Source organism: Myotis davidii, unplaced genomic scaffold (assembly GCF_000327345.1).
Source record: "Myotis davidii unplaced genomic scaffold, ASM32734v1 scaffold576, whole genome shotgun sequence".
Taxonomy (NCBI): domain Eukaryota; kingdom Metazoa; phylum Chordata; class Mammalia; order Chiroptera; family Vespertilionidae; genus Myotis; species Myotis davidii.
The window spans coordinates 669,298-683,851 of NW_006287104.1; positions in this window are offsets into that span (position 1 = coordinate 669,298).

The window sequence follows — 14,554 nt, forward strand, 5'->3', positions numbered from 1 at the left end:
CAGAGAGCAAAACATGAAGTTCATAGAGTAAAACTGTGAGCCAAGAGTTTTGGGTAATTTGTAACAGCAACAAGAACCTAATACCATATCAATAGCTGAAATTATTTTATTCATTTACTAGAGGCCCAGTGCACAAAATTTGTGCATGTGGGGGGAGGGAGGTGGCCCATCATCCCAGCCTGCACCCTCTCACAATCCGGGACCCCTCAAGGGATGTCCAACTGCCAGTGTAGGGATCGGGCCTAAACCAGCAGTCAGACATCCCCCTCACAATCCCGGACCGCTGGCTCCTAACCACTCTGCCTGCCTGCCTGATGGCCCCTAACCACCTCTGCCTCGGCCCCTGCTAATGCGGCTTCACCCAGAAGGACGTCCAGAGTGACATCCGGAAGGTTGTTCAGCTGTCTGACCTAATTAGCATATTATGCTTTTATTCTTATAGATTTGTTCAGTTGTTAAATTCTTCCTTTTTGAAAGTAAGTTTCATGAGAATCAAAGACCTTGTTTGTATTGCTCACCACTGTATCTGTAGCACCTCCTAGAACAATGTTCAATATATTGCATATATGCAATAAATATTTGTCAAATAGACAAATTATTACATAAATGAATGTGACATATATTAATAGTACAACAATAAACATAGATAAACAGGCTAAGAGTTCCATGCAATTCCCAAACCTAAATGTAAGCATTTCTCTTCATCACTAAAGAGTATAGCAAAATGTACCATTAACATAAAAATATATCTAAAATCATTATAATTAACTTAAGAGAAGTCATATGCATAAGTTAATATTTAACCATGATAATGGACAAATGTATTGTGTTATACCTCACAATGAACTTGATACATCAGCGTGTCACAACTCCAGATTTTAGTGATATTTGGGATAATGTCAAAAGTCGTGGGCTTTTTAAAATCATTAATGGTATTTGAAATAGCTCTGGGTTTGTTAAAAAGTTCTGAAGCCATTCTCTGTTGAGCTGCTATTTTTGTTGCAGATTTTATCATAGGAAAGTTTAAAGGATGGTGTGTACGATTTTAAGGAACCCAGAAATAATCTGGATGTCAGATCATTTTAAAACTGTGCATATTACCACTCAAATGAAATTAAAATGGGGTCTTCCACATCCCATTTTATTTATTTTTTTTTATTCTGGTAGCTCCATCTGTGGGCCATTGCTGATATCTGCTTGTGTAGTTTTCTGCATTGAAATCACACCAGCTAATTGCCAAAATCACCCCAAGAACCATGAATATAAAGTTTTTCATAAATTTTGTTAATATAAATGGGCTCAAAGTACACCTGAGACAAGAGTACAGTCTCAAATGGCATGTTCACCTTTTGAGAAAATTATTTAGTTGTGAAAAGTAACCTAACTGAATATCTTCCAATTAATTTATATCATGCATAGGATAATTTTCTAATTATATGAAGAAAAGCTAAATTTCAAGAAGGAGTTGATTTTGATTTCAGATTATATTTTGGATCACTCAGATTGCTTTAAAAGAAACAGAAATAAACATGGGTAGGCATTTAGAAATGTCATTTACTAGCCTTTTTAGGTATGTCATTACTAATTCTAGTGGTTCCTATTTCTATTCTCTAAAAAGTTCTCACTGAGTACCTATCAAGTGTCCTAGATTTAGCTATACCTGGTTAAAACTCAACAATAAAAGATGATTTTTATCCTCTATCTCTCAATGGTATCTCTACAGTCAGCAACAAATCCTCTCTTAAAAAGTCAAGATTGGAAGAAAAAAGGAATCATTCTCAATCACTTCTCTGATTTACAAGCAAGACTGTGATGGATCTTATATTACTTATCCACGGCTATGTGACAAATTATCCCAAAATTCAGCAGCTCAAAACAATAAACATTTGTTGTCTTACTGTTTTTGTGGCTCAGAAATTCAGGTGTTACTTAAATGAGTAGCTCTGCCTCAAGATCTCTTATAAAACTACAGTCAATCACCCCAAAACATGACTAGAGTAGGACCAGCTCTCAAGTTCAATCATGTTGGTAGGTATAAGGTCCTCAATGGCTGTTGACAGGAGACATCAATTCCATACTACAATACTCTCTCAGTTAGGCAGCTCACAATATAGAAGCTGGTTTCCCTCAAAGGTAACATACAAGAAAAGAAGAGAAGGTACCCAAGATGGAAACCATAGTCTTTTTGTAACCTAATATCTAAAGGGGCATCCAATCATTTTATAGTATTCTAGTTGTCAGAAGAAAGTCACTAGTTCTAGTGCATACTCAAAGAGGATTACATAAGACATAAATAATAGGAAGCAGGAATCATTGAACAGCACCATGGAGGCTGTCTACCACAGCTCTCTACTCAGAGATTTGAAATTCCCATATTGTGATGGTTAATTTTATGTGTCAACTTGACTAGGATACAGTGCCCAGTTGTTTGCTCAAACGCACGTCTAGATGTTGCTGTAAATGGACTTTTTCAATATGATTAACATTTATAATAAGTTGAATTTACATAGAGCAGATTACCCTCCAGAACATGGGTGGACCTCATCCAATCTGCTGAAGGTCTTAAGAGCAAAGATTGAGGTTTCCCAAGAAAGAAGGAATTCTGCTCTCAGACTGCAGCACAGAAACCCTGTCTGAATTTCCAGCCTTCAGACTCAAGACTCAAGACTGCAACATTAACTCACACCTGAATCTTCAGCCTATTGGCTTGCCATACAGATTTCAATTACAATTCTCACAATCATGTGAGCCAATTTGTTAAAAATCTCTCACTCTCCCTCCCTCCCCCTGCTTTCACACACACACACACACACACACACACTCACACACACACACACACACACACACACACACACACACACAGATTAAATGCTATTGGTACTACTTCTCTGGAGGGCCCTGTATTATACTAGTATAAATAATGAAAATAATAATACTTCATCCAGTTACCACTAAGGATTATTGTGAAGCTAAAATATATTAGCATATTAAAGAACATTGATTTTGGAGTTAGTCAGACAAACCTATATTCAAAACTCAGCTTTCTCCCTTACATAAAATTTTTGCTCTTTAACAAACGACCTTATCTTCCTGAATTTGTATAATCACCTAAAATAAAGATAATGGTACTACACAGTAGAATCAAAATGAAACCATGCAAGAAAAAAAAAAATGTCTTGAATATGATAGTCATTTGATTAAAGCTAGTTATAAATATTTTATGTTGTGAAATATAAACAACATAGCCCTAACCAGTTTGGCTCAGTGGATAGAGCATCGGCCTGTGGACTCAAGGGTCCTGGGTTCAATTCTGGTCAAGGGCATGTACCTTGGTTGCAGGCACATCCCCAGTGGGGAGTGTGCAGGAGGCAGCTGATCAATGTTTCTCTCCCATTGATGTTTCTAACTCTCTATCCCTCTCCCTTCCTCTCTGTAAAAAAATCAATTAAAAAATACATTTAAAAAAAGAAATATAAGCAATATAATTATTTTAAATATAATTATTGTTTCTACTCCTATCATAGTTTGCCATATTCAAGTAATAAAGACTCCATGTGGATAAAATAAGCAGTACTAGTTCTCTTTTTATTATCTATGTAATGTGTTTCCCAACCAACAAAAATTAACAGCAAATAGGGCATTTGCAGGTGGGAGGGATAAATTGCAGTTAAAATCAGTCAGTTAATCTGATCATTTTCCTTGAAATCAATGTTTTCTCAAATGTGTTAATATGTTAATTATTGCAGCAGGGTTTTCAAAGTTGCTTAATAGATTTAACTGCATTTCGGGCCAAATGTGGGCTTGCCATCACACATTTCATATGTAAAAATTGACAATGTTTCTTTGGGGGCATTTTGGCTGTGCTATGTTTCTTCTCAGGTTAAAAGTGTATTTGTTCACTTTTCCTCAGCTTAGACACTACATCTGCTAGTAAATCATAACGTGGGGTGACAAAAGCCATAGGACGGGCAGAGATGGGCCTGTGAAAAACTTTATTTAGTCCACTGCACAGGGGTAAACATCCCACCTGGGGAATATATTTATGATCCTGCCTTTATGAGGAGAGGCTCCAAGTCTTCTGTTTGGTAACTCTGTTGTCCAATATATATGATTTACTAAAAACGGTCCTCAGCGTTTCTGTCAGCAGGTAAGTGTAAAAGACAATGCAGCATTACATGGTGTGCTGAGCAAAAGAATGAAGTCTTGAAATGCAAACCATATATATATATATATATATATATATATATTAGAATGATTTAAAAAACATGCTTAACAACTAATAACTGCATTTCTAAGAACTAAAAACAAAAAAAGATGAAATTAGGATTTCCCAATCCTATTGTGCCTCTCATGACATCATTTTGTAGAAATTAGTTGATTCCACAGTAGCTTAAGATAAAAAATCTTGCACTACTGGGGTTTTCCTCACCTTCTTGCACAAAACCCCCTAGATCTGGTCATCCAAGGATAAATAAATAACCTCATATTAGAAGGCACAGTTGTCATGAAAAACCATCATGAACTTTATTGCATTATTAACAAGAAGGTTAGAATGGTGTTTACAACCAGACCCCAAATGCCCCTGCACTCTTTTGGGGACATAGTGCCTGTCTAGCTAGCATGCATTCCAGGTGTCTCCCATTACAAGTAACCTTGTCAGAGCTGGATGGCTCCCAAGATTCCATGAGGTCTAAAATATCCAATAAAAATACAACACCCACTGTTAATAAAGACTCTTAAACTAAGAATAGAAGGGAATTTTACACTTGATAAAGAACATCCACAAAAACTCTGTAGCTAATGTTATATTTAATGGTGAGAAATCGGATGTTTCCCACTCAGAACAAGAAGACAAAGTTGTATTCTGTCACCATCCCTTCACAATATTGTGCTGGAAGTCCTAACTAGTACAATAGCACAAGGTGACACAAAGGGAACTAAATATATACAAAACTGGGAGAAAAGAAATGAAACTGCCTTTGTTCACAGATGTCATGAATGCCTATGTAGAAAAACCCAAAGAAGTGACCAAAAAAATTTCTGAAACTAACGAAGTGTGTCAAGTTTGTAGGAAACAAAGTTAATATGCATAAGTAAATTGCCTTTCCATATGCCAGTAATGAACAAACGAAATTTGAAATTTTAAAAAGAATGCTATTTACAATAGCATTAAAAAGTGAAATACATAGATGTTAATCCAATAAAATATGTATAAATTTATATATAAATTCTATAAAGCACTGTTGAAAGAAATCAAAGATCTATATAAATGGATAAATATTCCATATTCATGGATTGGAACTCAATATTTTTAAATGTCTTTTCTTCCCAACACGACCTCAAAGGCAATGCAATTCCAGTAAAAATCCCAGAAAGCTATTTTACAGATATCAACAAACTAATTTTAAAGTTTATATATAAAAGCAAAAGACCTAGAATAACCAATCCAATACTAAAGAATAAGAACAAATTTGTAAGACACACACTCCCTAATTTCAAGACTTATTGTAAACCTATAGTAATCAAAACAGAATGATATTGCTCAAAGAATAGGTGCATAAATGAATGGAACAGAATACAAAAATCAGAGATAGACCCATACAAATATAATCAATTGAGTTTTTACAAGAAGCAGGTAATTCAATGGAGATAGTTTTTCAACAAATTGTTCTGAAACAATGTAGGCCCAACAAACAAACAAAACCCCACAAGAATAACAAATAAAAGAACTATACACACCTACGTTATAGGCTTTCACAAACCTTATACCTTTCACAAAAATTAACTCAAAATGGATCATAGGCCTATACATAAAACTCAAAACTATAAAGTTTATAGAAAACATTGGAAAAAATCTAGATGATCTTGAGTTTGGAGATGAATTTTTAGATATACCATTAAGTGCACAATCCATGACAAAAATTGTAAGTTGCAATTTGTTAAAAAAATTTAAATTATCTGAAAAAATGCACTGTTAAAATAAAAAACAAGCCACATATAAGAAAATATTTGCAAATACATGTCTTTTAAAGGTCTGGTATCCAAAATATATAAAGAACCTTAAAAACAGCAATAAATAACCCATTTTAAAATGAACAAATTACCTGAGTAGACACCTCAATAAAGAAGCTATGTAGATGAAAAATAAGCACCTGAAAACATTAGTTGTCATTGGGAAATGCAAATTAAAACAATGATTAGATACTATTATGCTCCAATTGCTGAAGTTTTTGTTTTTTTAAACTTACAATACCAATTGCTGGTGAGTGTGCAGAGCAGTTAGATCTCTTGATCATATTCATTGTTGGTGGGAATTCAAAATAGTTCAGCCACTTTGGAAGATATTTCTCTAGTTCCTCACAAAACTAAACCCAGCCTTACCCTATGATCCAGCCATCATGCTCTTAGGTATTCATCCAATTGATTTGAAAACTATGTCCACACAAAATCTAGCATGCAAATCTTTATACCTGGTTTATCTACTAGTATAATAGCCAAAAATTGAAGCAATCAAGATGTCTGATAATTGATGAATGCATGATCAAATTCTAGTACATCTATGCAATTGAATTTTATTCACCAACAAAGAAATAAGCTATCAAGCCACAAAATACATGGAGGAAATTTAAGAGCATATTGCTAAGTGAAAGAAACCAGTATGAAAAAGACACATACTGGACTATCTGATTTGTATAGCAATACAGAAAAGACAAACTCTAAAGATGCCAAAAAGATCAGTGGCTGCTAGGGATTCTGGAAGAGGGGAAGATGGGGTAATTGGAGAAGCACAGTGAATTGTAACAGTGGTGAACATACTCTGTATGGTACTATACTATAGGATACATGCCACTATGCATTTATGCATTTATATTTATTGAACATTACAGGACAAATAATAAACCTTAGTGTATGCAAACTAAAAAATTATTTAGGAGGTCAGGGGAATCCCAAGATGAAATAAAAAACTGTGATAAAACAGCCTCGTTCTATGTATGAATTTACATCACTGAAGGGGTTAGGGAGAAAAGGTTCTGACCTAAGTATTTTGTAAATTAATGGAGTCTGTGGCTACAGTAAAAGAAGCTGAACATAAGAATCATACTGCAGATGATAAAGTATTTCCACAGAACTATGGATCAACAATTCTAATACCACTACACGTGAACACTGAATTAAATAATCAAGTAATTGGATAGTAAATGGTGGTCACCAGGTTCCTTATTGTTTGAGTAGAAATTTATAGATAAGTAAGAAGAGAGGTTAGATAATTCACATGGTAATATATCAGAATTGAAGACAAGAGTACAAACTCATGCTTAACTTTATATAAATACACATGATTTTGTATATAAATACTAGTACTTATAGACATAATTTATTAGATACACATACATATGTGTATGTATAACTGGACTCACATGCATTTCCTTTCTGTGTCAGCTAAGAGAGCGAGAAGCAATGACAGCCCAGGAACAGAAGCACACCCACTCCCAGGGCTTGGTTTTATGATACCATTCTTCAATAAAACCAACTGCTCATTCTAGAACTGGAGCAGAAAATACACAAGATGAACCTAGAGCATCTTGTAGTGGCATGGAGTTAGTAAATGCTTTAAAAAGATGTTTCCACGAATATATAGGGTATGTTAAAAGGAACACAGGAATCAACTGAAAGAGCTGCCTAATCTAATCATGAAAAAAATCAGACAAATTTCAATTGGTGGATATTCTACGAAATGGAAGTACACCTCAAAACCACAATGTCATCAAAAAGCAAGGGAAGTCTAAGAAACTGTGGCAGTCAAGAGAGGAGAAAATGTAGCATGGTATTCTGGTTAGGATCTAGGATCATAAAAAGGACATTAGGTAAAAAAACAAGGAAATCTGAATAAAGTATAAACTCTTTATTACTAATACTATGTCAATATTGGTTTATTAATTATAACTAAGGTACCATTATAATGTAAGGTATGAATAATAAAGAAGAAACTGGTTGTTGAGTATTAATGGGAATTTACTGTACTATAGTCACAATTTTTCTATAAATAAAAAATATAAAATTAAATTTTAAAAGATAAATAAACCATTAATACTATATTATTTCCTAAAACTTTGTTTCTTTATCTTTTTCTGACCTATGATATAACCAAACCTGGAAACTCCTATTTTAGACTTGTATACAAGCATTACCCACTTTGATATTCATTATAATTCTCTGGTATATCTAAAATAGCTATTGTTGTTATTCTCAATTTATAGCCTGGAAAAATAAAGTCATGAGATATGTGCTTTTCTTACAGCATTTAGCCATGAAATCATAAAGATAAATTTCTGACTCTCTATTCATTCCTCTTTAATTACACCACTGTGCTACACACTTAGCTTCACAACAAATTATTGATGTATTTCTACATGTATCACCAGTACCTTATACAGGGTCTGATTAATAATAGAATCAATAAAGAAGATGTTGGGGTTAAGGAAATTCATAACTGGAAGAAGATTCAGAAATAATCTTTCCAGATCAAGCCTTTTCATTTTGAGATAAAGAAAATAAAACTCAGAAAAATAATTGCCCCAAGCTCATTGCATAACTAATATCTGAACCAGAGAACCATCCATTGGTTGCCTCCCATACATCGTACATGCCCCAGCTGAGATCGAACCAGCAACATAGGTATGTGCCCTGATCAGGAATTGAACCTGCAACCTTTTGGTGTACAGGACAACACTCCAACCAACTGAGCCACCTGTCTGGGCAATTCTGATTCTAGGTCTTTGTTTCTTCCTTTAGCAACATTGTAATTAATATACCACAGTTCTAAAAAATAACTCCTTTATCTATGACAGAAGACTTATGAAGCAAATTGCCATAAAAAAATTGTAATATTCTCAAAAGTTCAAGAAAACCTCTAAGCAGATGTTCCCTAAAGATCAAGAAAATAAAAAATTAGTATATACCAAGAAAGAACAGCTGTAGACAAATATTCAAGGGCATTAGGTTGAGCCAGATAAAGTTGCTTATTTTAAAACTTTTGTTCTGCAATAATGGCAGTTTCATGTGGTTTAACTGAAGAGATCCTGGCAATTGTTTTAACATAGGATAATGTAGTAAAACCTGCCTATCATATTGGTCTACATATTAAAATGAATCCAATTGCATGAACCTTTATGTATATATTAAAAACAGCATTTAGCCCTGGCCGGTGTGGCTCAGTTGGTTGAACACCATCCCATGCACTGAGAGGTCACCAGTTTCATTCCAGGTCAGGGCAGAAGCCCAGGTTACAGGCTGGAACCCCAGTAGGGGGCAGGCAGGAGGCAGCCAATGATGTTTCTCTTTCTCAATGTTTCTCTCTCTCTCCCTCTCCCTTCCTCTCTAAAAAAATCAACAAAAACAAAATTTTTAAAAGAATTCAAATTCTTCACAAACTTTTAAAAAAACAACATTTATTCATTTATTCTGATTTAGTAAATATTTATTGAGCGTTTTTTATGTAAGGCACAGAGTTTCATATTTACAGGATTAAAAAGATATGAACCTGGGGCTGAAGGAGAATGTTAATCCAGTATTAGGACAAAACATGGACATTACCATCATAAAGCAATAGCTTCTCTTCATTAATCAAAATGCAAGAGTAACTACGGTATATTATATCCTCACAAGGATGTCTTATTTTAACTCTCTAATAGACTTCAGGTTAGACAAATATGACCTCATTTTCCAAGTGAGGAAACTGAGTCTAAAAAAGATGAAAAGACCCAAGCAAATCACAGTTTATAAGTGCATGAGCCAGTATGTGAACTCAGATCTACTGCCTCCAAAACATATTCTCTTTGTCATGTTGATTTTGTTGATCAAAAGATAGAAGGTGTTGTTGTCGACAAATAAAATGCTTCTATACTACCGAGGAAACTCAAATTGGAAAACTGTTGGTCAATATTTATTCAATACATACTCTATGGTCCCTAAATTTTATTTCATATTTTTTATAATCAACTTTACCTTAGGTTTGTCTAGTTTTTTAAACTTTACAAAGAACCGATTTTGGGTTTTGCTTATTCTCTTAAGTTTCTCTTTTGATTTTTATTATATTAACTCTGCTTTTGTGTTTATTACTTTTCTGTTCTTTGGGTTTGATCTGTTATGCTTTTATAAACATTTTAAGTTCAATGCTTGCAAAATATTTTCAGTTTTTCTTCCTAGTTAATGAGCATTTATGTCTATTTTTTTTCTCAAAATAACATTTTTATTATATCCACAAGTTTTGATTTGTACTACTTTTGTTAGTATTCAATTCTAAGTGTTTTCTAATTTATTTAGGATTGCTTCTTTGACTTTAGATTAATGTAAAAATGTGTTTTTAAATCTCCAACTGTTTGGGATGTATTTTTATTTAAGTTGTTTTTGATTTTTAATTTAATTTCATTGTATTCAGAGAATACAGTCTAAATTGAAAAGTCTGATATTGAAGCACTACAAAAATCATGTCAGAGACTACCTTTGGCTGGTAGATGTCAGGAAGAAAGAATGATCATCTATGCAAACCAAAAGGGAGGTGAGAAGCTAGGCAGAAACCCCAGAAGTTGTTTGCCAGATTAGCCAATTTCTAAATTAGAAGTCAAAACAGAGCTTCAATCTTAGCTGGAGTTCTTATAAAAAGCAGAGCAAGAGACCATAATATACACGATTTTAGTTTATTGAGAAATGTGATCCCATGGAGCAAGAATTCAGGACAGGGAGAGTGTAAAGGGAAGAAAGAAAAGGCAAAACTGAAATGTACACCAGGTTGGCTACCCCCAGGGCCTTTATAAGCCTCCTGTAGGGACTTTTATAAGGTTCCTTAGAACCCATGTACACTGTTAGTGAGAAAGTAAATTGGTGCAGAACCTGTGGAAAACTGAATGGAGGTTTATCAAGAAATTAAAAATTAAACTACCATATCCAGCAATTCCACTTTTTGGTATATATCCAAAGAAATGAAAATCAGGATCTCAAAGAGATATCTTTACATCTATGTTCATTATAGCATTACTAGAGGCCTGGTTCATGACATCTGTGCACTGGGGGGCTGGGAGGAAGGGTTCCCTCAGCCCAGCCTGTGACCTCTTGCAGTCCGGGACCCCTTGGGGGATGTCCATTGAGAAGTCCTTAGTGCTGTCACAGAGGCAGGAGAAGCTCCCGCCACTGCAGCTATGCTCATCAGCCGAGCAGTGCTTCCCCTGTGGGAGTGCACTGACCACCATGGGGCAGCTCCTGCGTTGAGCATCTTCCCCCTGGTGGTCAGTGTGCATCATAGCGACCAGTCATTCTGCCATTTGGTCAATTTGCATATTAGCCTTTTATTAATAGGATTCTTAAGAGACAAGATATGGAAATTACCTAAGTGTCCATCAACAGATGAGTAGATAAAAAATGTGATATATATAGTTGCATAAATGTAAAACAGAGGACATACAAAAATAGATATAGAGATAGAGGTAGAGATAATAAAATGGAATATTATTCATCTTTTAAAAAGAAAATCCTGCCATTTGTGACAACCATGGATGAACCTGTAGGACATTATTCTAAGTAAAATAAGTCAGACACAGAAAGACAAATATTGTGTGATCTCACTTATATGTAGAATCTAAAAAAATCAAATTCACAGAACTAGAGAGTAGAATGGTTGTTACTAAGGGCTGGAGAAAATGGAGAGATGTTGGACAAAGGGTATAAACTTAAGGTATAGATGAATAAGTTCTGGGAATTTAATATAGAGATTGTTGAATATTGCTAACAATACTCCACTGTATACTTGAAATTTGATAAGAGAATAGATTTAAGTGTTTTCCTCATGCAAAAGAAATGATAACTATTTGAGAAAGTGAATTTGTTAATTAACTTAATTATGGTAATCATTTCACAATGTATAGATATAGTAAATCATCACGTTGCACACCATTAAAAATTACATTGTACAACTTGAAATTATATAATAATTATTTATTAATCATACCTCAATAAAGTTGGAAAAAAACAAATACATACACACAAAAACCTTCCTTGGAAAATGGTTATAGAATTGTCTGACTAGGTAGACTAATGGGGAAGTACTAGTATTTATTACTGTCCAGGCTCACCCTACACTTCCAGTTTGCACATGCATGGATGCAAAAGAGATCATTGGTGGTCAGAGAAGAACATGAAAGACACATGATACAGGCATGAGCCAAGGCACTGCCTCATTGCACCTGCAAAAGTCTGGTCAAAAACCTCAAGGTATCAGTTGCCAAAACATTCCTAGGGTAAAAGCTGTGGCTGAGAGGATACTGAGGTACTACAAAAGAGGTGCCTAATATGCTCCTAAACATAAGTAAATTTCACTTTGCTTTTCTTGTCTTGTTTGTGCATATCATTCCTTTGATTCTTCCTGAGGAAAAAGGTTGATTAGACTAAAGAATTCAAGTATTCTTAGGTCCTCTGGCTAGTTACCTCTTGAAAATTCAGATGTAATCATGTCATCTTCCCCAGTTAAACAATTTAATAGATTTCCACCTCTCTGGGCATAAAGACCAGAATTCAGAGCCTTCCAATCTTAGCCAAGCCTCATTTTGTGCCAATCCCCCTATCTCTGTGCTGCAGCCACGCTGATCTCTCTTACCCCAAGAGCCATGCTTCTTTTTCTTTAGGGCCTTCATGCACACTGTTTTGTTTGCCCCTTCTCCTGGTTAACTTTTTCACCTTTCAAATCATATCTCAAATATCTAAGAATTGTCCTCCAAGAATTCATTTCTGACTCCACACACTTCCCTAGGTGCTCTGTTTGGTACATGCCCTCATGATGTTTAATGGCATTTTAAGCTGTGTTTATTTGTATGCTAATGCAACCCATAGCTATTTGCTCCATTAAACTGTTATAATCAGGGCAGGAAGTGGGTCTGCATTTATCATAATACACCTAGTGCCTGCAACTTACTTATATGTACATCAAAGGAACAGAAAAATTCATGAACTCAAAGATTTCTTAGAAAATAATCATTTTCCTTCCAATCCCTACTGGGTATAATCTAATGTTCTTGGCCCTTATCATTCAGTAATCCTTTCTAGGAAACTCCAAGTGTTCAATATTGCCTGCATTGCAGTTCCCTTGAATACACTTTTTTAGTTTCTACCTTCAAACCGTCTTTCTCATTGAGCTTCCTCTATAGATGCCATGTTCCTCTGTGCTCTACCCATCATAATTCTTCTACACTTTGAGGCCCAGCCTATGTTACTTCTCTCAAACTCCTAATAATTATTCTTCCCACAAAATTCCTAAAGATGCTTTTATCTCTTCTGGGTTTTATTTTTGTGTGTGTGCACCTCTGCATTACCAGTTCTCAAACCTAATGGGAAAAATTTATTTTAGAACATAAGTCAGAAATCTCCAGCCATCAGCCTTCAGATTGAAATATACTCATAGCTATGTTTCCTTGAATCCAATACACTCTATAGATAAATTCCAATAATAGATAATAAATGGCAGGGATACATGATATAAAAAAAATGGCAGTAAACTAAACATGATTTACTTATCGAATTATATAAAACCAGAGGCCTAGTGCACAAAATTCATGCACAGGTAGGGTCCCTAGGCCTTGCCTGTGATCTGGGCCCATTGGGGCATTTCGGCTACTGGCCAGGGCCGTCCTTCTCCAACTGCCAGCTGCTGGCTGGGGAATTCCTTCATTCTGTGCTGCTCCCTGGTGGTCAGCACACATCATAGCGAGCGATGGAACTCCCGGTCTCCCAGTCAGACTCCGGAGGGGATACTTTGCATACCTGGTATTAGCCTGTTTTATATATATATATAAAATCAACAGTCAGGCTACTTGGCAGAAAAAGTAGCCAGAGTTTCCAACATAGAGAGACATGTAGATATCCAAAGCCTCTCAGTTGCAGATGACCACATTTGTAGGAGCAAGAATAAAATCAGAACTCTTGAAAGCACAGCAGTCAGCTATGGTGCATAAACTAATCTGCATTTGTGCCAAGGACCACCTCATCTTGGCCTGGAGCGTCTATCAGTCTAAATATCTATAATTCACAATGTAAACACAAGCTATACAATATCTAGCCAAGGTCTCACACACCACGCCCAGACCCTCCAGGCTAAATCAGGACTGCTCTGGTAACATTCCTGAACTCAGTGCCATGGAACAAGGAAAGAAATTAGTTTGCTGGATGTCTCTGGGGAATGATAACTCATTCTATTTGTCCCTAAATTGCTTTGTTGTTGCTACTATTATTACTGTATTTTTAGTATTTAATATCTAAAAATAAGCAATAACACAAAAATTCATATTTTCTGTTTCTCATAAAAATTCAGAAGGCAACAGTGGACAGTTTCACCCATGGCTATAAAGTAGCAACTGCTTTAAAGAAAAATACATTCTCCAATTTATCCATTTTCTACCATCCACTACTACATCTCCATGGACAGCTGCATTCAGTTTCTTTACCTACCAGGAGGCTACAGGCCTTTGCCTTTCTGAAGTGTCAATTCTTTTTTAGGCAGGGGTCTTGCCTT